This window comes from Peromyscus maniculatus, chromosome 9 (genome assembly GCF_049852395.1).
Source record: "Peromyscus maniculatus bairdii isolate BWxNUB_F1_BW_parent chromosome 9, HU_Pman_BW_mat_3.1, whole genome shotgun sequence".
In the NCBI taxonomy this organism is placed as follows: Eukaryota; Metazoa; Chordata; class Mammalia; order Rodentia; family Cricetidae; genus Peromyscus; species Peromyscus maniculatus.
In genome coordinates, this window is record NC_134860.1 from 112,298,585 (window position 1) to 112,320,662 (window position 22,078).

The following is a 22,078-nucleotide window of genomic DNA, read 5'->3' on the forward strand; positions in this document are numbered from 1 at the left end:
CTAGGGTTGGTCCAGCATGAGTGATAACCATCCTGCAGGCAACTCATAGGAGAGTCTCCTCTACCTCCACAATTGCTTATTCTTTTTCCAACCTTTGGTGTGGATTTTACAAATCTTGAAGCTTTCAGAGGTTTCTGAACCTGCTAAATTTCATGAACTTCCTGGGCCTCCTATGTTTTGTTTCCTGAGTCTTTTTTTTTTCTGTTTTTAATTATATTTTATAATTTTAAATGAATTGCATAAACATAGTACCTTAAACAAGAGTAGAAATATACATACAGTATAACAAAATTGACTTTAAATTTGTAATAAACTAAAATCTATAGCAATGTAAAACATTTTAAACAAGTTGTTGCTCTTTAAATTGACATTTAATAATCTACCTTTTCATCCTATCATATCTATAATATCCTCTTTTTATTTTTAGAAAGAGATTGTATTTATAATCAACCCCCTTTAAATAAAAATAAACACTTATAAAAATATTTTGGGAACTTGGGTGTAGCGTCTCATACTACTTTTTTGCTGGTTGGGGCACTGGTAATCTTATGGTGATCCTGAGAAAATTAAGAATTGCATTTAAATCTTGACTGTAGTCTGTGAAGACTGATTGTCTCAGCCAGTTATTTTGAAGCTGATTTTGGAGTCTTATGAGTTTTCCTTCTCCTTCCAGGAAGGAGTGTTTCAATTTGGAGGAAAGCACTTCACAACACTCACAATAAAGTATTGCCAGTCGACAGATGTGTAGGTGTTTTAAACATTCTTCATACACTTAAAAAAAATGCTTGTACTACTTGGTAAATAATGTTAATAATTTCAATGATTATACTTGAATACCTTTTTAAAAAAGAACAGGAAGACATCAGTTTGTTTATATTACATGAATATGTAGAAATTCCCTAGCAATAGTCAACATCTATGTATTTATCATCTACATGTTAAATGCATAATAAAATCTTCAAATGAAGAGACTAAATAAGTTTGGTTTATATAATTCATTGTTTTTTTTCTTCATAATCTATGCATTAGTTTTGTTACAACAAAACTTTCCTGACAGAAATAACTTAAGGGAAGACACATTTGTTTTGGCTCACAGTTCAAGAGGATCTCGGTCTAGTGTACTCTGGCAAGGAACATAGCATAGTGCAACTCAGTTCATGGCAGTGGGAACATGTGGCACTTCAGTTCATCTTATGGCAGATGAGGAGAAAAAGAAGGTAAGTTCAGAACCGCTGGCTGGGCTATTCCCATCCGCCCTACATGATCTCTTTCTGACAACTTGGCCTTACCTCCCAAACGTTCCACAGTTTCCCAACAAGAAAACAGGTGTTCAAAACATGAACTTCTAGGGAGTTATTCAGGATTAAAATTGTAACAATCTAAAGTGATAAAGTGATTAAGTGTTTTGTCTAAACATTTATCAAAACAAGGAAATAATTTTGAAAATTAAAAAGAATAGAAACAATTTGGGTACTAAAATCAAGGATAAATTCACACCTTTGCTTGAAACCATAAACAAATTCATAAAACAGTCAACAATCATCACACTCAAGAGCACCTTCGGGCTATTAGCAGAACTGAAAGGCAGCCAAAGATTTTTTTTTTTTTTTCTGACAAGTACTGAAATACTAAAACACTCACTTGAAATGGTGTGTTACCCTTGTGTGTGAAGATTTAAATTTCATGAACAACTTTAAACACTAAATTATTAAAGGATTGAAACATGATTTGTAATTAATAGGGCTGAGTAAAGCCAGAAGCTAGGAAATCAAATACTGGGAGAGAAAAAAAAAACTGGATTCTGGTATGGCTAGATACACACTGGAGAAAGGTGAGTAGAAAAGATTAAGCTGTGAAAATTATCGACAGCACAATCATGATTGCAAGGGGAGAAACACAAATGTTTGGGTAGAATATTGTGTTTAAGCCAGTAGTTACACGGCCTTTCTAGACATGTGTCCTCAGTTCTTATTGTGGGATAGTAATCTATGAGGAAAAATAATATTTGTTAATGTTTATTGTTTGATGATACAAGACAGGCACTGTGTCAAGTATTTGGCATATACTCATCCATCAAGTCCTCATTGAAGCTTTAAGATAGTAATCAGCTCTTTCCATTTCACAGAGAAGACACAAACCAGAGCAAGGTTAACTGACTTGTTTGAGATCATTTTATTAGCAAGAAGTTAGTAATAGGATCAGTGATAAAATGTGTGTGTATACGTGTGTCGTAGGACAGGCCCTTAGGGTCGAGGAAATTGGCTCAGACTAGTAGCCAAAGCATGCACATAATGTACTCCTTAAGAGCCAACCTGGAGTCTGCCTGAGGGCCTAGCAACAGGCGGTGTCAGAGTTCTTGACTGTGCCCAGTCAATGAGGGGTGACCACACAGACTGGGTGCTGGGAGGAGGGTATATAAGGCCTACCCTGTTACTGAATAAATAAGTTCATTATTTACTTTCAATGGACTCCCAGTATCTGAGTCATTGACACCGTGCCTTCTCACCCCCTCAACCCCCCCCAGGGAGCCATTAGAATCCAAGTAACATTCATGCAAATCTATGTACATGTTAGAACACAATAAAATACAATTCAGCATTCCAGTAATTTCAAAGTTTAGTGGCAGTGAAAGCTTTCCCAAAGCCACACACATCACCACCATCCATGACTACATCTCCCTGTCACCCCAAACAGAACCCTTGACATCATTGAAATGAAAACTCCCCATTTCTCTTTCCCCCAGTCCTCACTCATCCTGTCATTTTAATGCCTACTTACTTTTCTGAGTAAATGAAATAAAAATGAATCTCTTTCCCAATGAGGCATGGAAATTTAGAATCAATATTAAAAGAGTTTTGATTTTTTTTTTAAAAACCAAAAATCCTTTATAACAGAATGTGGAGTTTACATCTGGGGTAGAAACAGTCAGAGAGGAAAGATCTGTGTGTGGGATGTAGTTATGAGAAAGATATGGTCGAATTTTTATCAAATCTAAATAATATAAAGTGTATAATATAGAAATAAAGCTAATTTGTAGTGTTAGCAATGTAGCAAAGCCAAAATATCAGACACCAGTAGCATGGACATTTGAAAGAAAACATACCCCAATTATTCTAAGATTCTGTCTTTTCAAAAGTAAAGAAACATTTGATTACTTTTAAATCTTAAATTTACAGGTAAAATAAATAAGATAATTTCCAGAAATATAACTGCCAAACTGCCTCCAAATAAAAGAAGTAACATGTTGGGGGGAGGGGGGTGGAAATGTGTTCAAACTGGAATAAGACAAGAAAAGTTGAAGCATGTAGCCCAGGATGATGAAGCTGGTGAAGCTACTGTGAGTCTTAGAGTCAAAAATATGTTCTCAAATATCTACATATAAAAAAATAGAATGTTCAACATGACTATTTGTACTCTGCAATTCCAAAAATCAGAAAAAGAATAGAACATGACTCAAAAGAAATTACAAGGAAAGACACATTAAAGATAAAACCATAATCTAATGAAGACAAAGACACTCCATTAAAGAATGAAGAAAATAAAAACTGAGTCTCTTAATAGATCTGTAATACAGAAAACCTTATCAGATTTAAATGGTGAGAAAAAATATGATAAAAAAGGAACATAGTTACAAATGTTTTAGAGATTAAAATGTTGATCACATACTCCAATAGATGTCCTTAAGTAATGTCCGCACTAATTGAACTCAGTGGGTTTAAAAAAAATTTTAAAGGACATAAAGTTGCAGGGCAGGGATGTCTGAGAGGGGAGTTCTGAGAGAATTCAGCAGGGAGTGGGGGATGATTAAGATACATTAGCATACATACATGAAATTCTCACAGAATAAATAAAATATATTTAAAAATAAAGTGTGAAAAACGCTAAAAAGAAGTTGACAGGTTTCTAGAGGTATCATTAAAGTCAAATCATTTGAAAATGCAGAAAAAAATAGCTAAATCCTCTAAGAATGTAAATGTCAAAACTCATTTTAAAACCTAGTAGGAGTGTAAGAATCCCATAAGCTCTAAGGATTCATCCATAAAGATCTCCCCTCCAGGAAATTACACAAGGACTTTCCAAATAAAAGAGGAAGTCCTGCTCCATGCAGTTCACAGAGCTCTCAAGCCATTAAACCAAGCAAAAGATTAATTACCAATCAGAAAGTTAAGGACAACATTGTTTCGATGAAGGGATATATCATCACTGAGCTTTAATTATCCAGAAATGGATGTCTAAATTAGTAATATAAGAAAGAACTACTAACCTACTTCACAACTCTATGAGGGATTTTTAAAAAGGAAAATTATGTTTCAAACAAAAGTGTGACTTTAGAAACTTTATATATAATCCATAAGAAACATAAAGAAGGTAAGAAAGTCAAAAAGAAAGGCTGACCTGAGAAAGGACATGAACAACTCAAACCAGAGACAGAATGGAAAGTGACTGATGTCAAAACGTTCTCAGATACAGCAACTTTATTCTTGAAGCACTGTGATTGTAAAACCAACAAAACAAAATGCAATTGTATCCCTATTTCTGTCTTACACAGGAAGCATTTAAAATGAATTAAAGAATGAAACGTGTTGCTTTTCAGAGTTTGAATATCTTTAGGACTTCAAATTTGGGAAGGTTTCTTAAAATACCAAAGTATCAGATAAAGAAATCTAGTGGTAAACTCAGTCTGATCATCAAAAAATCTATAAAAGTAATAATGATGATAAAATAAGATAATATTGTCACTTAAACGAGTAACCAAGGATTACTATCTATAGGTATAAAAAACTTGTAGGTATTAATAGAAAACATAAAATCCCTTGAAAGTGTGGACAAGGAAGTCTCTTCACATGCAAGCATCAAAGACACAATGCTGTACTGTCCATCCACAAGGTCATCTGGTCGCTTCGTTCCTTCAAACCCAGATGAGATTTGATTCAACTTCCTATTGCAGGAAGTGTAGAAATTAAAAAAACCCTTTCTAAAGGCAGTATGCCCATTTTCTTGGGACTGAGAAAGAGAGACGCTCCCTACATCCTCATAACCCCCTCCACTACACCACAAGTTAATTGCTGTGCCTGTGCTGTGCCATATGGCTCCTAAATATATTCAGCTCAGGGGCTACCACACACCTAGACAAAGGGCCTTTCTTCTCAACAGTGATGAAATCAAGCCTCTGCGCTGAGTAGCAAACGTTTGACTGGAGATTCCCAAGGTCTCAACAAGGCAATTTTTTAGGCATTTATTCTGTGGGGCATGCCAACCTCTAGCCATCATAAAAGCCCCAATTTCCCATCTTTTTTAATAATTATTTTTAATGTGTGTTTTGCCTGCATGTATATCTGTGTGAGAGTGTCAGATCCCTTGGAACTAGAGTTATAGACAGTTGAGAGCTGCCAGGTGGGTGCTGGGAATTGAAGCCAGAAGCCAGGTACTTTGGAAGAGCAGGCCATCTCTCCAGCCCGATCCCCATTTCCCATCTAATGGGCAATACACCACCTCCTCTGCTCCTCCTTCTTGTCCTCACCTACTCATGGAAAGTCCAACAATTTCATCTCCTCTCAGTCACACCATTTCCTCCCCATCCCCTCAGGACTCATCATGAGCCTCAGCGCATGTTTTTCAAACTGCAGTTAAGATCGAAATTCTTGAGTCAGTTATTGTGGGTGGAGTTTTTCATCCTTCCAGCTTGTTCCCAAATAACAACACAGAGACTTATGATTAATTATAAATGCTTGGCCAATAGTTTAGGCTTGTTACTAACTGGCTCTTTTAACTTAAATTAACTCATATTTCTTATCTACACTCAACCACGTGGTGGTATCTTTTTTCTTTTTTATTGAGAAAATTTTCTTTTATTTGTTTTACATACCAATCACAGATTCCCCTCTTCTCTCCTCGTGCCTCTCCAGCCTCTGTCCCCCAACCCACTCCCCAATTCCCTCCTATAAGAAGGTAAGGCCTCCCATGGGGAGTCAGCAGAGCTTGGTACATTCAATAGAGGCAGGTCCAAGTCCCTCCCCCTGCTTCAAGGCTGTGCGAGGTGTCCCACCATAGGTGGTAGGCTCCAAAAAGGCTACTCCGGCACCAGGGGTGGATTCTGAGCCTATTGCCAGGGGGCTCCTTAAGCAGATCAAGCTACACAACTGTCTAGCTTATGCAGAGGTCCTAGTCCAGTCCCATGGAGACTCCACAGGTGTTGGTCTAAATTTTATGAGCCCCTAATAGTTTGGTTTGGTTGTCTCTGTAGGTTTCCCCATCATGATCTCGATGCCCTTTGCTCATAGAATCCTGGACTCTTCGACTGGACTCCTGGAGCTAGGCCTGGACAAACATGGTATGTACTCTGTGGTGGTATTGTGTTCCCCAAAATATTGTGTACTCTAATAAATTTATCTGGGGTCAGAGAACAGACAGCCACTAGATACAAAGGCTAGAAAATGGTGGCACTCACACCTTTAATCCTAGCATTCCAGAGATGGAAATCCCTCTGGATCTCTGTGAGTTCAAGGCCACATTGGAAATAGCCAAGCATGGTGACACACGCCTTTAATCCCAGAAAGCCAGCCTTTAATCCCAGGGAGTGGTGGTAGAAAGCAGAGAGATATATAAGGCGTGAGGACGAGAAACTAGCTTTTGGCTGGTTAGGCATTTGGCTGTTCAAGCATTTGGCTGGTTCAGCATTTGGCTGGTTAAGCATTCAAGCTTTGAAGCATCAGTTCAGCTGAGAGCCATTGGGATGAGGACACAGAAGTTTCCAGTCTGAGGAAACAGGACCAGCTGAGGAACTGGCAAGATGAGATAGCTGTGGCTTGTTCTGTCTTTCTGATCTACCAGCATGGACCCCAATAACTGGCCTCAGGTTTGATTTTATTAATAAGAACTTTTAAGATTCCTGCTACAGTACTCACTCATAAGTAGATACTAGATGTAAAGCAAAGGTACTTTTTTTTCAATGTAGTGTGTTCATCTTGCTTCTCTCTGCATCTGTTGGCAACTCCCCATGACTCCACCCTTCTTCCCCGTGCTCCCTTTTTGTTTGTAAGTCCTGCCCAACCTCTACCTGCCTAGCCGTTTATCCCTTTCTTAAACCATCGAGAACAACAAATATTCACAATGTACAAAAAGAATGTTCCACAGCAGTTCCCCTTTTTTGTATAATTAAAAAGGAAGGTTTTAATTTTAACATAGTAAAACTATAATACAACAAAAACATTTATCAAGTAAGAATTACAGTTACAATATCCAGTCCATTTGTATTTGGCAAACTTAGAAAAAAAATACTATATTATCTATCTTATCTTTGTGAATCTAAAGTTTTATGCCTAATTTATCTTTTATCATAACTAAGAAAAAACTTTAAGTCTAATCATTTAGTCTTTAACGCCATCAAAGACCCCAGAAAGGTGTAATGTTACCTAATGACAGGGACATCTGGCTGCCTGGACAGTCCCCCAAAGTTCCTCTGTAACATTGATGCATCCAACTTTGGCCTACAGGCCTAGTATATCTGACAAACATTTCTGAGAAGCAGAGAATTTTGAAAGATTGTCCTACCTTGTCTTGGCAAAATTTGGCAGTTGCTGTCTTTTATGTCCTGCTGGTCCAGTTTGGACAGTATACTGTCAACAATTGAGCCAAGGGCAGTTTCTTTGCCTAGTGACTAACTTTTGTCATAAAGAAAGCAAACCCCATACGAGTTTCTTTGATGCCCATCATCTTCTCTGAAGTAAATTGGTGCTGCCAGGAGCAGACATGTCTCACCATCAAGAAAAGCCTTACGTTATCAAAACATTTTAAATGTCATATTCTGTAGGTCTTCGAAGTAAAAGCTCTGCCTATAAGTTATTAACATGTTTTACTCTATTGTATTTAAAAGAGACATGAGAGATTGCAGAATTTGCAAAACATAATAATTCTTATAAAGATAATTTATATTTTAATGTTCTTTTCCTTCTATGGTTTTCAATCAATATAACTAGTAAGACTTACTTTAAGTTATAATACACTTTCTGTGTATTATATATATTTTCTATTATTGAAATCAGGGTCAACTGGCCACTATATAATAAATAATTTTAGGTTGATTTTTGAATTTTGAGCACATTATATCTCTGATCTCTCTCCCTTTCTCATGTTCTGAGTATTTTTCTTCAAAGCCACCACCTGGTAGTCTCCAGAAAACGGCTAGTAAAGATGGGAAGTGGTGACCAAAGTGGTCTCCTAGTCATGACTGTGATTGACAGGTTTCCTGAACCACATCCTCTCCACCTAACAATGTCCCCCGTCTTGTGACTTCCTCATCTCCAACAATACCTAATAGCATTCTCAAAACCAATAGTATCCCGCTGATAAAAAGAAGATGCTACAAAAATGTCCATAAAATTCAAAAGCTAGAGCAGTGTAACTATTAGAATAAAGCTTGAGGTATTTTTTCATGATAAAAGAACAGAGTTTGACTCCAGACAATGACATTAAAATTAATATTCTCACTCATTCAGTATGTATCCTCTCTTTAAATAATTCTACTTTCTTGCCTTAGGCTGTCAAGTTAACATTTGGAAATCGACAGCTAGCAAACCTCATACATATAACTGTTTCTTTCCAGAGTTCCCTGGGTCTTCTCAAGCAGTTTTCAATATAATGATGTTTACAAATTGTGACATGGTCACTTGGCTGACAGCTCCAAGCAAAATGGATTTCTCACTATGAGATTTTAAAACTTCACATTACATGACTGCAACACTGTCCCTGTAGTTAGAGAGATAACCACACCTTACAAGGTCCCCAGGAGTCCCATCTGACCAAACAAATACCTCTTGGTTGCCTCATTTCAGAGCAGCCAGTGTGTTCATAAACACAAACTCTTCTGTAGATGTAACCAACCGTCTTATTAAATAAGAAACACAGAAACAATGTAAAAGAGAAAGCCGAGAAGTCAGAGCTCAGAGCTAAAATCTCATCCTTCCTCCTGCTGTCCCAGCTTCGCGAAAAGAGACCTACTTCCTGTCGGTTCGTTTTTTTATAGTATGTTGTTCTGCCTTCTCATTGGTTGTAAACCCAAACACATGACTGCCTCGTCACTGTCTGAATGTACAGCCCCCTAGGTCTTAAAGGCATATGTCTCCAATGCTGACTGTATCCCTGAATGCACAGAGATCTTATGGGATTAAAGGCGTGTGCCACCACTGCCACACTCTTGCTATGGCTCTAATAGCTCTGACCCCCGGACAACTTTATTTATTAACATACAATCAAAATAATAATTCAGTACAATTAGATTACCACCACACTCTTCGTTACTGGGATTGAAAAACTTACTTAAAATAAGTAACTGAAGATTCAACATCCAGGTTTGAAATATCTTAGCCCTTAAATTCTAGTCAGGAAGGAAGCATGTTAAGAGGTTATACCTCTGGTAGTTACAAACCTTCCATTCTTGGCAGAAAGGTAAGTGTGAACAGAAAACTTGAATTTTACTTTCTTTTTCAAACAAGCTAGCTCTGCTTGTCTCTTCTCACAGTGGGTATCTCATCTAGGGAACAGCAGCTGGAGGCAGGGAAATTACCTGTACATAATCAATACAACAGTTTGTCTCTTCCAAGAACTCCTGCAATCAGATGTAGCTGCTACAGGAAAAGCGCCATCTCCACAGCTTCAAGAAACAATTGTCACTGATGGTTTAATCTTAAAAATAGCAATGAATTTATAACGCATTCTATAACTTAGAATTGAATATTGGATCTTTTAAAATGTGTAATCGGGGCTGAGAGTGTAGAGCCCTTGCACACACATGAACTGGGTTCCAAACCCAGCAGAGCAAAATAAATAAATATAACTTTTAAATGTGTCTGTTCTGAAAAGGCTGTCCACAGGATCACTCCTGCTGTACAACATTGTGGAAAATGCAGAGCCATCAGGAGCGTGGAGGCACTGGTAGCCAGAGGTGGAGAGAGAGGTAGATGGAGTGTACAGAAATCGGAGAGTGACTATGAGGCAGGCAGACTCCTTGGTAGACAGACGGATGGAGACAGAGGCCATGGCTAGCTAATAAAGGTGGCAAACTTCCAAGGTGTCCAGCTTCTTTCTCAGCCTTCTGACCTGAGACAAAAGCCTGGCAGCTTAAAACAAAGGCTTATAGGTTGTTTTGTTTTGTTATTTCCTACCTCTGGTCTCCTGCTGATAGACTGACCCAAGGTCCTGGCCAGGCCTGCTAAAATGACAGGATGGCCAATCAACCATCCTGTCTTCAAACTGACCAACCCTGAGTTAGAGAAGGAAAACTCTTCTGAAACGTAACCTCACAGGAGACTGGAATCTTCAGCTTCCCGAGGCCACTCTGCTCCGCAGAGTCATTTTCTCTGTGTGTTTGCTGCAAGCATGTGTTTCCTCACTCCAATAAAACCTCTTCAACTGCTGAGTGTCTGCTGCTGTCTGTGGTGTTCAAGACTTCGCCACTGCTACCTGTTCTGCTCCAGATTTCTTCTGCCTTTTAACCTCCCCTTTTTTTTTAATTAAGAAAATGTTTTCATTCATTTTACACACCAAAGATTCCCCCTCTTCCCTCCTCCTGCTCCCCAGCCTCCCCCTCCCAACCCACTCCCCACTCCCCCCACAAGAAGGCAAGGCCTCCCATGGGGAGGCACATCCAGTAGAGGCAAGTCCAAGCCCTTCCCCCTGCCTCAAGGCTGCATGAGGTGTCCCATCATAGGTAGTGGCCTCCAAAAAAGCCTGCTCATGCAGAGAAGAGGGATTCTATGAGCAAATGCATCAGGATCATGACGGGAAACCTGCAGAGATGATCAAACCAAACTTGTGGGAACTCATGAAAGTTGGATCAACGGCTGTGGAGCCTACACGGGACTGGACTAGGCTTTTTAATTCTTTAACTGGCAGAAAAACAGGAATACAGTCAAGCCCCTCAGCCTGTATCAATATTGTATAACAATTTCATTATGAAAATGTATCATAGGGCATTTGTTAAACACCAGATTGAACAACCGAAAGTGAACTCTAGTCTAGACTGTAGACTTAGTGTGACCACCAATATGAATATAAATTCAGCTTTTTTAACAAAAGTCCCATTCTCATGAGGTTTGCTGATCTGGCACAAGTTCTGTATGTGAGACAGGAAGCCAAGAGGAATTCTTGGTAATTTCTGCCCAATCTTTCTATGACTCTTAAACTGCTCTTAAAAATTACCTATTTAAAAAATAAATACACAAACAAACACAGTTAGCAACTGAGATAAGAGAAAAAACAATGGCAGTCATAAAACAGGAATCAGCAGTTATAGCATGCGATTTTACAAAGCAATGACCCAAAGGGAAATCCTTGTTCAAAAACCCAGAACGCTTGATGGTATGCAAATGGAAGGATTTTTATCGAGCACCACACATGATCCGCTGTCTGTGTTCTGCCGTCACTACAGAGGCTGCAAGGAGACAAGGCTTCTCGCTGTGTCCCACGGAAACACCACCACCAAGGAGACTTCCTCGGCTGAAAATAGAACTCAGAAGTTCCAGTTTGAGCTATTCTTTTCTTCAGGGCTGTTGAGTCACTTCCTCCCGCTAACCTTCTTCTGAGAAGGGTCTTCTGAGAAACCTAAACTTGCAAAGCTACAGAATGTTTGGAATTTTACGTTTTCTAAGTATTTCAGAATCTGAAGGAGTGCCCATGAGAACCGGGAAAGAGTAGCAATCCCATTTGATTTATTACAACAAAAACCCACATGTACACATTTACTTCCTCACCATGTAAAAATTATTTTCACCACATCCTTCATTATAAGCATGAACTACCATCTCCAAAGTAAGAAGTAAAGAGAAAGGAATTAATAAAACTCACACAAGCTCTGTAATCCTCGAGGAGGACTACACTGAGCAATTCAATTTTGTAGCCGAAGGAATTTTGACTCCATGTATATAAAGAAATAGATGTTCTTTCTTACAAAGTGAACAAAAATTCTATGTATTCTCTATGTGTTTATTTTCTTCACAAAATTAGTTTAGTTCACAAAAATTATTGTTCCTGAATCCATGTTATCTTTCTTACTATTCTACACTACATTCTCTAATCTCTCTAAGTTACTCCAAACCACAACACACACACACACACACACACACACACACACACACACACACACACACACTGGTGCCTTCACATTATATGCAGACACCTCTAGGATTTTTTATAGATGTAAATACCTTTCAAGTCAGTATGGAATGGAAGTTGGTCTAGAAAGCACCAAAATGAAATAATTATGGAGCAAACCACATAAGCACTCACTAAATCTCCTAGAATGCAGAAGTATTTGGAGTGTATCAGTAGTTTAAAAAACTGTTTAATTTCTCTAATTTGGGGCCCATGCTGTGAGAGGGAGCCCATGCATGACATTGCCCTGATGAACTGGAACCAGAGGCTGGATAAACCATAGACCTAGGATAGAGAGGGGGAAAAAAATCAATAAAATTATTCTTAATAATATTGTTATACTTACAGATGTGTGCCTAGCTCAATTATTATCAGAGAGGCCTCCTCGGGCGGCTGATTGGAGCAGGTGCAGAGACCCACAGCCAAACATTAGGCAAAGAAAAACCCAAATTGGAGACTTCCATTGGGTCCCTCTCATCGGAGCTCTTGGAAGATGGAGAAGAAGGATTGTAGGAGCCAGAGTGGTCTAGAACACCAGGAGAATACAGCCCACAGAATCAACAAAGCAGGCTTCATAAAGGCTCAGAGACTGAAGGAGCAACCATGAAACCTGTATGGGTCTGCTAGGTCCTCTGCATGTATGCTATGCTTGTTAGCTTGCTGGTTTTGTAGAATTATCAACAGTGGGAGTCGGGGTGTCTCTGACTCCTTCCTTCGCTTGCTCTTGGGACCCCTTTCCTCCTACTGGGTTGCCTCACTCAGTCTTGAGATGATCATTTATGCCTAGTCTTGTTGTATCTTGTTATGCTGTATTTGGCTGATAGCCTTGGGAGGCCTGCTCTTTTCTGAAGGGAAATGGAGAAGGAGAGAATCCGGGGGAGAGCAGAGGGGACGACTGGGAAGAGTGGAGGGAGGGGAAACTGTGGTCAGGATGTATTGAAAAAAATAAGAAAATTTTAAAAATATACACTTAATTCGGACTTGGGAGATGGCTCATTAGATAAAATGCTTGCTGTATAAGCATAAGGGCCAGAGTTCAAATCCTCAGAACTCATGTAAATGTTCAGTGGTCATGGAATTCTGCCTGTAATTCAGTTCCCAAAAGATGGAGACTGTAGATGTAACCAACCGTCTTATTAAATAAGAAACACAGAAACAATGTAAAAGAGAAAGCCAAGAGGTCAGAACTCAGAGCTAAAATCTCACCCTTCCTTCTGCTGTCCCAGCTTCCCGAAAAAGAGCTATATCCTGTCTGCTCGTTTTTTTTTTTTTATAGTATTTTGTTTTGCCTTCTCATTGGTAGTAAACCCAAACACGTGACTGCCTCGTCACTGTCTGAATGTACAGCCCCTAGGTCTTAAAGGCATATGTCTCCAATGCTGGCTGTATCCCTGAATACACAGAGATCTATGGGATTAAAGGCGTGTGCCACCACCGCCACACTCTTGCTATGGCTCTAATAGCTCTGACCCCCGGGCAACTTTATTTATTAACATACAATCAAAATCACATTTCAGTACAATTAGAATACCACCACATTTCCCCTTTTCTATTTTAATTAAAAAAAGCAAAAGGTTATAACTAACAAAAGAAAAACTATATACAAAAGTACAATAACTATATACAATATATACAAGTAATAAATACCTAAACAGGTATTTGACAAATCAGAGAAAATAATTCCATCATCTATCCTATTTTGGTAAATCCAAGATGTATCTAATGCACTTTCTATCCTAATTAATTTTCAACTATAACTAACTAATCTTCAACCATAACTAACTAATCTTCAACTCCCTCAGAGACCCAAGAAGGGAATAATATTAGCTAACAAAAATAAAAAACAGGAAGTGCATGCAAGCAACTTCCAAAAAGTTTGTGAGTTGACAGAAACAGCCAGCTGCCTGGGCAGTCACCTGAGGTTTCTCCGCAGTGTTGGGGCATCATCTTCAGCCTATAGGCTTAGTGTATCTGACAGACTCATTTGTGAAGTAGGATGTACACAGGTCAACAGTTCAACCTCACATTGGGTGAGAGCAGTCCATGTACCAGAAACGCCTGAATTCCACTAGTGTCCTGTCATGATTCAGGATTTTAAATTCTGGAAATTGTTGACAGTTTTTTTTTTTTTTTTTTTTTTGGTTTTTCAAGACAGGGTTTCTCTGTGTAGCTTTGCGCCTTTCCTGGAACTCACTTGGTAGACCAGGCTGGCCTCGAACTCACAGAGATCCACCTGCCTCTGCCTCCTGAGTGCTGGGATTAAAGGCGTGCGCCACCACCACCCGGCGACAGTTTTTTAATTCAGCTGTTCATTCTTCTTGGCTGTGTATATATGGCTTCATCTCAGCAGGAGACTAGTGGTGCTGTGGGCCAACTGGCTGGCTAGGATAGCTGTGCTGGTGAGCGAAGGGTTAATCTGAGAGACCCTGTCTTGATGACCAAGGAGGAGAGCCATCCAAATTACAACACTGAGAGACCTTCACACACATATACCCATGTTTATGTACTCCCCACACACAAACACATACATTTTAACATGCATCACACACACCTCACACACATACACACATACACACACACACCACACACACCACACACACACACACACACATCCACATCGACATCAAAGACAGAGAAAGATGTTTAAATTTGACTCAAATTAAATGCAGGCTCTTCAAAGTTCAAAAACTGAGATAAATACCACAAAATGGATGAAGAATGTGATTGCATACAAAAGAAGCATCAATATGAAAGTTAAACTAAAAATTGTCAAAACCAAAATATAGAAAACAGTGGCAGGTTCCAGGTTGATTAAAATTCCTTTAAAAATTTCTAGCTATTACACATAGGTAGAAGAATGAAGCATTTAAAACCCTACTGTCTGTCTGTCTGTCTGTCTATCTATCTATCTATCTATTCTTAATTCAATGGATACTTTGAAAAGTAAAAATTTTTTACAAATGTTTACAAATATTTCTGTGGTGGTATTATTTTCCCCAAAATATTGTGTACCTTAATAAACTTATCTGGGGTCAAAGAACAGAAAAGCCACTAGGTAGGCGGTGATAGCACACACCTTTAATCCTGGCATTCCAGAGATAGAAATCCCTTTGGATCTCTGTGAGTTCAAGGCCACACTGGAAATAGCCAAGCATGGTGACACGCCTTTAATCCCAGAAAGCCAGCCTTTAATCCCAGGGAGTGGCGGTAGAAAGTAGAAAGATATGTAAGGCGTGAGGACCAGAAACTAGAGGCTTTTGGCTGGTTAAGCATGTGGCTGGTTAAGCTTCAGACTTTCGAGCAGCAGTTCAGCTGAGAGCGATTGGGATGAGGACACAGAAGCTTCCAGTCTGAGGAAACAGGACCAGCTGAGGATCCGGTGAGGTGAGATAGCTGTGGCTTATTCTGTCTCTCTGATCTACCAGCATGGACCCCAATAACTCGCCTCGGGTTTGATTTTATTAATAAGAACTTTTAAGATTCCTGCTACATCTGGTGCCCAACGTTCGTGTTACGAATTCATGAAAAAGCTGTTTGCTGTGGTCTTGTGAGCCCCAGCTCAGGCCCAAGCTACACTCAGGCAGTTGTGGTGGCGCACCCCGGTAGGATTTGCTGAAGGAGACAGAGGCAGGAAGATCCCGAGTTTGAGGCCGGCCTAGGAGGCTTGGGAGAAGCTTCGGCCTGGACTGAGCCACAAACAGTGGTGGGACCATGGAAGCAGTGGCTACTGCTCCACGTTGCCAGCTCCTTCTCATCATGTTGGTGACTGTGGTGATGCTGCTACCTGGGACAAAGGGTTTACTGCTGCTGGTTCAGAGAAGAATTGCCAGGACCATCGTGTTACAAGAAAGCATCGGCAAAGGTCAGTTTGGAAAAGCTTGGCAAGACAAATGGTGGGGAGAAATTGTTGTGAAGATTTTATGTTCTAGGGAAGAATGTTCATGGTTCCGAGAGACAGACATTTATCAGACTATGATTGCTCCAAACCACAGAGGAGGCAAAAAAAAAAAAAAAAAAAAAAAAAAAAAGTCTTCAGGAAACCATGACCATGCCTAACAGTGACTTTGAAATCTTCAAAAAGATGACAAGATCCTACAACGATGATTCCACATGGACTATGATAAAGCCATTAAGCTGATTAACACCATGGAAAAATCGACTTTGGACTACAAACTGGTCAGGACAATTTCTAGAGGACTAGCTGAGATGATCCAGCCTGACAGACTACTTGAACAAGGACTTGAAACAAGCCCTGAACTTTCCTATTATGTAGAGACTGGACAAATGATACAGGACTTGATGATTAATCCAAAAATTTTCTTTTCAAGATTCCCTAAAGATATCTTCACCCCTAGAAAGCAAGAAGAAAAAGAGAATATAGATATGAGATAGATCATCGAATCTACTCTGAGAAAAAAGATAAAGAAATAATAGGATAAATAGGTGGATCATTGAATCTACACTGAAGAAAAAGGGGAAGATATAAAAATGACAAAAGGTAGACTACTGAATCTATTATGAAAAAAAAAAGAGAATATGGATATGATAAGATAAAAAGGGAGATTATAGAATCTACTTTTAAAAAGGAACTACTTGTTTTAAATAAGATAAGTAATGAAAATTTTTTGGTCTGAGTTTATCAGATGCTACTGGACTGGACATTGTTAATATATATAATGGAGTTTTTATCTGAATCTGTCAAATGTTAATGGACTAGACAAAATTAATGTAATTTTTGTCTGTATATATTGTATATACTTATTAGATAGTTTTTCTTGTATTAGTTATAAGCTTTCTTTAATTTTAGACAAAAAGAGAGGAGATGTGGTGGTATTGTTTTCCCCAAAATATTGTGTACCTTAATAAACTTATCTGGGGTCAGAGAACAGAAAAGCCACTAGGTAGGCGGTGATAGCACACACCTTTAATCCTGGCATTCCAGAGATAGAAATCCCTTTGGATCTCTGTGAGTTCAAGGCCACATTGGAAATAGCCAAGCATGGTGACACGCCTTTAATCCCAGAAAGCCAGCCTTTAATCCCAGGGAGTGGTGGTAGAAAGTAGAAAGATATATAAGGCGTGAGGACCAGAAACTAGAGGCTTTTGGCTGGTTAAGCATGTGGCTGGTTAAGCTTCAGACTTTCGAGCAGCAGTTCAGCTGAGAGCGATTGGGATGAGGACACAGAAGCTTCCAGTCTGAGGAAACAGGACCAGCTGAGGATCCGGTGAGGTGAGATAGCTGTGGCTTATTCTGTCTCTCTGATCTACCAGCATGGACCCCAATAACTCGCCTCGGGTTTGATTTTATTAATAAGAACTTTTAAGATTCCTGCTACATATTTCTTCTGGGACAAAAGTACAAAAGGGCTCATTATCCTCTAGTTTTGCAGAAAGCAAGCAGACTGAAAGGCTATTACACAATACGTGTGTGTGTGTGTGTGTGTGTGTACATATATTTACGTAATTTATTTTCTCTATCTACAGTTGATCAATCTTTAAGCATAAGAGCAGCCTCCAAAGCCACTCAGTCCTGTGAAGACCATGCATAAAATAAAAACATGTGTACTTCAGTTTACTCAATCCTTTTCAGAAAAATAAATAATGGGGACAGATTGTGTCTGACTGAAGACAGGGGCCCTGACAAGTGTGGGAAGATGGATCGATGATCCAGGACCTCTTCCTATCTCCTAACATGATGATGGATGATGGAGCTAACCCACGAATCAAAGAGATATAATGCAACTTTCCATATCTTTTAAAGTTATTTGTCTCATTCTTTAAATCCTGAAGATGATAGAACATTTATTCTTTCATGAAATTATGTTCACAGCAAACATAATTTTATGTTTCCAAAGAAAAATAAAGAGAAATTCGCCAGTCTCACGTTGATTCACCTATGTTGGGGGGACTTTGTTGATGTACTCTCCCCTGGTCTTTTGGTGCTCCAAAGCCAAGTAAGACGCACATATAGTATCATTGCTTTCCTCTGTGAAAGAGAAGAAACTGGAGGAGTCAAGCATTTCCAATCCCAGGTGTAGACCCCTTGCTGGACACATCTAAAGCTGGCTCCAGGGATGAGAGCAGAGCTTTGCTCTCCTGCTCTATTCCCACAACACCAGTTCTGCTTCTGGTTTCCGTATTAGGCATTGTGTATGTTTGCTTCAAGGATGGACTCAGCTGCATACAGCTTTTCAAGAGAATTTGATCTCTAATATTAAACACGTTTAGTCCAATGCCTCATTTCTACATCTATTTATCTGCTGAAGAACAGAATGATTCATCAGTCAATGACATGGAGCTAAGAGAAAGAGGCTGGTCACTGTAATATGCTCAATAACAATAACCATTTCAAAAAGCACGAAAATCACAGGTGTATAATAGAGAAAGCCTAGATGTAATTATGAAGGGAAAGCCCCCAAATTTCAGTTCTGTAAGCTCTTCTACTTACAGGCCTTTTGGTATTTCATATCCTGTGTTCCCTTTTCATATCAACATTTACATCTCAGGTCAGTTGTTCGCTTCTGTGTAGGTTAGGATATTGTGCTTGGCACATGTAATGCTTTATTTCTAATACTTGCTTTAATTAAAGGCATGATAGCATGATTCTGAGAACTCAAAGAAATAAAGCAACTCTAGAACAAAGAGTTGTTTTAAAGAGGGTGAATCTTGATAAACTTTCCAAGATCTCTCCAAGTATAAAATGTATTTGTTTCTTTTCCAACAAATATTTACTTCATTTTTATCATCATCACCATAAGCTTTGCTAAAAGCCTTCCAAAGAAACTTAAAAAGTACAAAGTGGAGGTAGAGCTGCAACAGGGTAGCTTTTAGCCTTATAAACTGAGAACCTCCATTTCATCCATTTACTCAGAAGCGGGGGGGGGGGGGGGGGGGGGGGGGGGGGGGGGGGGGGGGGGGAGGCGCTCTAAGTATAGAGCAAAGATCACAGGATTATGAGTCAAAGAGGTAGGCTTGAGCTCTGGCCCAAAGGTTATTAACTGCCCATCCTCTTAAGCAAGTGACTTAATCCCTAAAAAGGGGTAAAGAAACAATACCTGTATCCCAGGGTTGTTGTGAAGATCAGATGCAACAGTGCTTACAAAAGCGTTTTATACACTGTCCTGGACTAAACACTTGGTGTTTAGATGGGCTGCAGGAGAAACTTACCAAAGAAAAGAGACTTCCAGTGCCAGTAGGCACCCAGCAGGGATTCCCTGCAGGCGCCTTTTGAAGGCTGATAAGCATCTCCAACAGCTGCGTTAGAGACCTCAAGGACCAGGCTAGAGATCAGGGGTCATGCTCTTTGACTCTTTGCTCTCAGCTCAAAGGACATCTGCCAGGGATCCCCTGGAGGGAAATACAACTCTGAGGAAGGAGGCAAAGAGAACATTTTTAAGGGATCCTACCATTCTAACAGGCTGTTTCAAACCCATGTCTTTGCCTACAGAGTGTCCGTCCTCTGTATCCAATCCCATGCTTATAATATTCCGTCCAAGTATTACCACATGTGCAAGTGTGTGTGGAATCTGCAGAACTCGGGAGCCTCATTTCTCTTTGTGTAGCATACATTCTGAGCAGCCTGTCACCCAAAGCTCCTTCCCACCTACTGAAGTTCTTAAGGCAGGGATCACGTGATTTTCTTCTCTCATCTCTAAAATTAATTGTATTCTCAGCTATGCTGAGACAATTGCTAACGTACATTTTTTGTTCCGGGAGATCTCATAGACAGTCCTATGTCTGAATTTGTTTGGGTGCTTTTGAAATCAGCAATCCATTCATTTCTGCAATTTGGATTCAACAGTTTTCAATAAAGGCCCTAAGGACCACACACTAAAAAAAATAATTTAAAGTGATCACAGTTTTAAAACACCCCAAGATCATCCTAACACAGTTTATCAGGGACTAGCATTTAAAACCACTAAATTTCACCACTGTGGTTATCTTGTTAGGTTTATAAAACAACAATAACTTCATAAGACCGCAAAAATGCCTTCTTAGAGTGGCTTAATGTAATAGTTGTCTTTTTACTTCAGTGTGTTATTTCCACACATGGCTGTCTTTCCCTATGTATTAAATACTCATTTCATCAAAGGAGTCTGCTTCTTCTGGCTTTGAAAATTCTCAAGAGATTCCTACTGGAAATTCCAAACACATACAACCACTGTGGTTGGGAGGGTTATGAGCTCACAAACAAGACCCAGAAATTCTTTTTTGCAAATAGCTGCATAAATATTAGAGGTGGGATTTGAAGCTACCTGTCTGCTCAGAGGAGCCTCTCTCTGGAACTGCTGGAGTGCTGCGGAGCTTGTAGCTCAGGCATTTTTAGGGGAGAGTGAGGAGAAGCTCCAACGAAGCTGATAAGCAAGCCCTCCTCAACAGAGAAGCTATGGCAGGCAGGCGGGCTCGGCCCCGAGCTCTGACCCCAGAGCTAACTTCCACCCACCACATTGCTTTTGAAAACAGACAAATATCTGGGCAGCAGCATTTAGTCAACTGACTTTCGAAAAACCAAACCTGCCACATGTCAACCAAAATACAAGCCGCCCTTTGGAACAGTTGTTCTCACTGCCATCTCGGAGTGTGTGTTTTTTTTTTTTTAATGACTACTACTATAACCTAAAATTATGGCTCTCTGAAATTAAATGAAGATGTCTTAAAAGTATGACAAAATGTGTGGGAAACAGATTTGAATTTTGAAAACAAACAGGAGATTTGTAAGGCTCAAAATCTGATTAAAAGTTAGGGAAAGACAAAGTACGATTTTATGGTAAAAAAAAATTATTCACTTTAATTTAGTTCCAAAGCCAATTACAAAAATACATTTCTGAAAGTTTTACAAAATAGAAAATAAAAATAAGCCTGATTATATAATTGATTCATTTGGATGTTTACATTTGAACAACATCAACCCTATTTTGTCTAAGCTTTAGGGGCTTTGGAGAAGAAATCATTCGCTTAACATAGCTCTTGAAGCTACTTTGCATATTTATATAATTCCAAAATTACAACAATTGAAATAAACCTTTACAAAAGAAAAGGCATAGTTTCCTTGGTTTGCATAAGGGGAGCCAATACAGCAGATGGCTCCTGGCTGCTGGCTTTCCTCCCTGCCCTGTTCTCCACTTAGATCTTCTGTAGTGTTTAGAACAGTTTCTCATTTGAGAGAGAGAAAAATAGTGAAAAAGAAATATTCAAGGTGCAATATAAATGAACTACTTTCATAGAAAGCAGAAAGCTCCTGGCATGATAAAAATAAGCCCTGTGTGTGGTTTGGGAACCACTACATCCCAAGCATGGTGTGTTAATGCAGAATGCACAGAGCACGTACTGGCAGTGAACGACGAGGCACTGGAGGTGAGGTGGAGTAGAGACCCTTGTCAGGCTTGAATGTGATCCCATCGTGAGCAAAAGCAAAAGGTGTTCCAAATTCTTCTCGACCCGTCCTTAACTACTGCTCTTGTCACCTAATGACACCAATTAAGGTATTAACTAATAATATTTAAGGAGCACAGGTGAACTGACCCAGGAAAATGAGGCTACCAATTAGCTGAGGATAAAAATGTTTTTATTTCCTTCAGGAGTCATTTACTTGGAAGACACAACAGCCTGAAGACTGAGTCAGAACTGGAAGATATGTATCTGTATATACACACATATACATGTATATGTATATGTATATGTATATATATATATATATATAGTATTATAGCCTCCGCCCCCTCCCCGGGCTGCTTAATGAAAAGGGCTCTGAGTCCAAGGAGAGAGCTCTGGAGTCCAGTCTAACTCAAGGAGTTGATTTTGAACACAAAGATCTCCACTCCACTCTCCCAGTTCCTACTAACATTTGTAGCCACCAATTCTGCTCCTTGGAGGAACTGCTTAAGGTCCCCAACACACTTTGATTTCACTGGAGTAGTGTCACAATGTGACA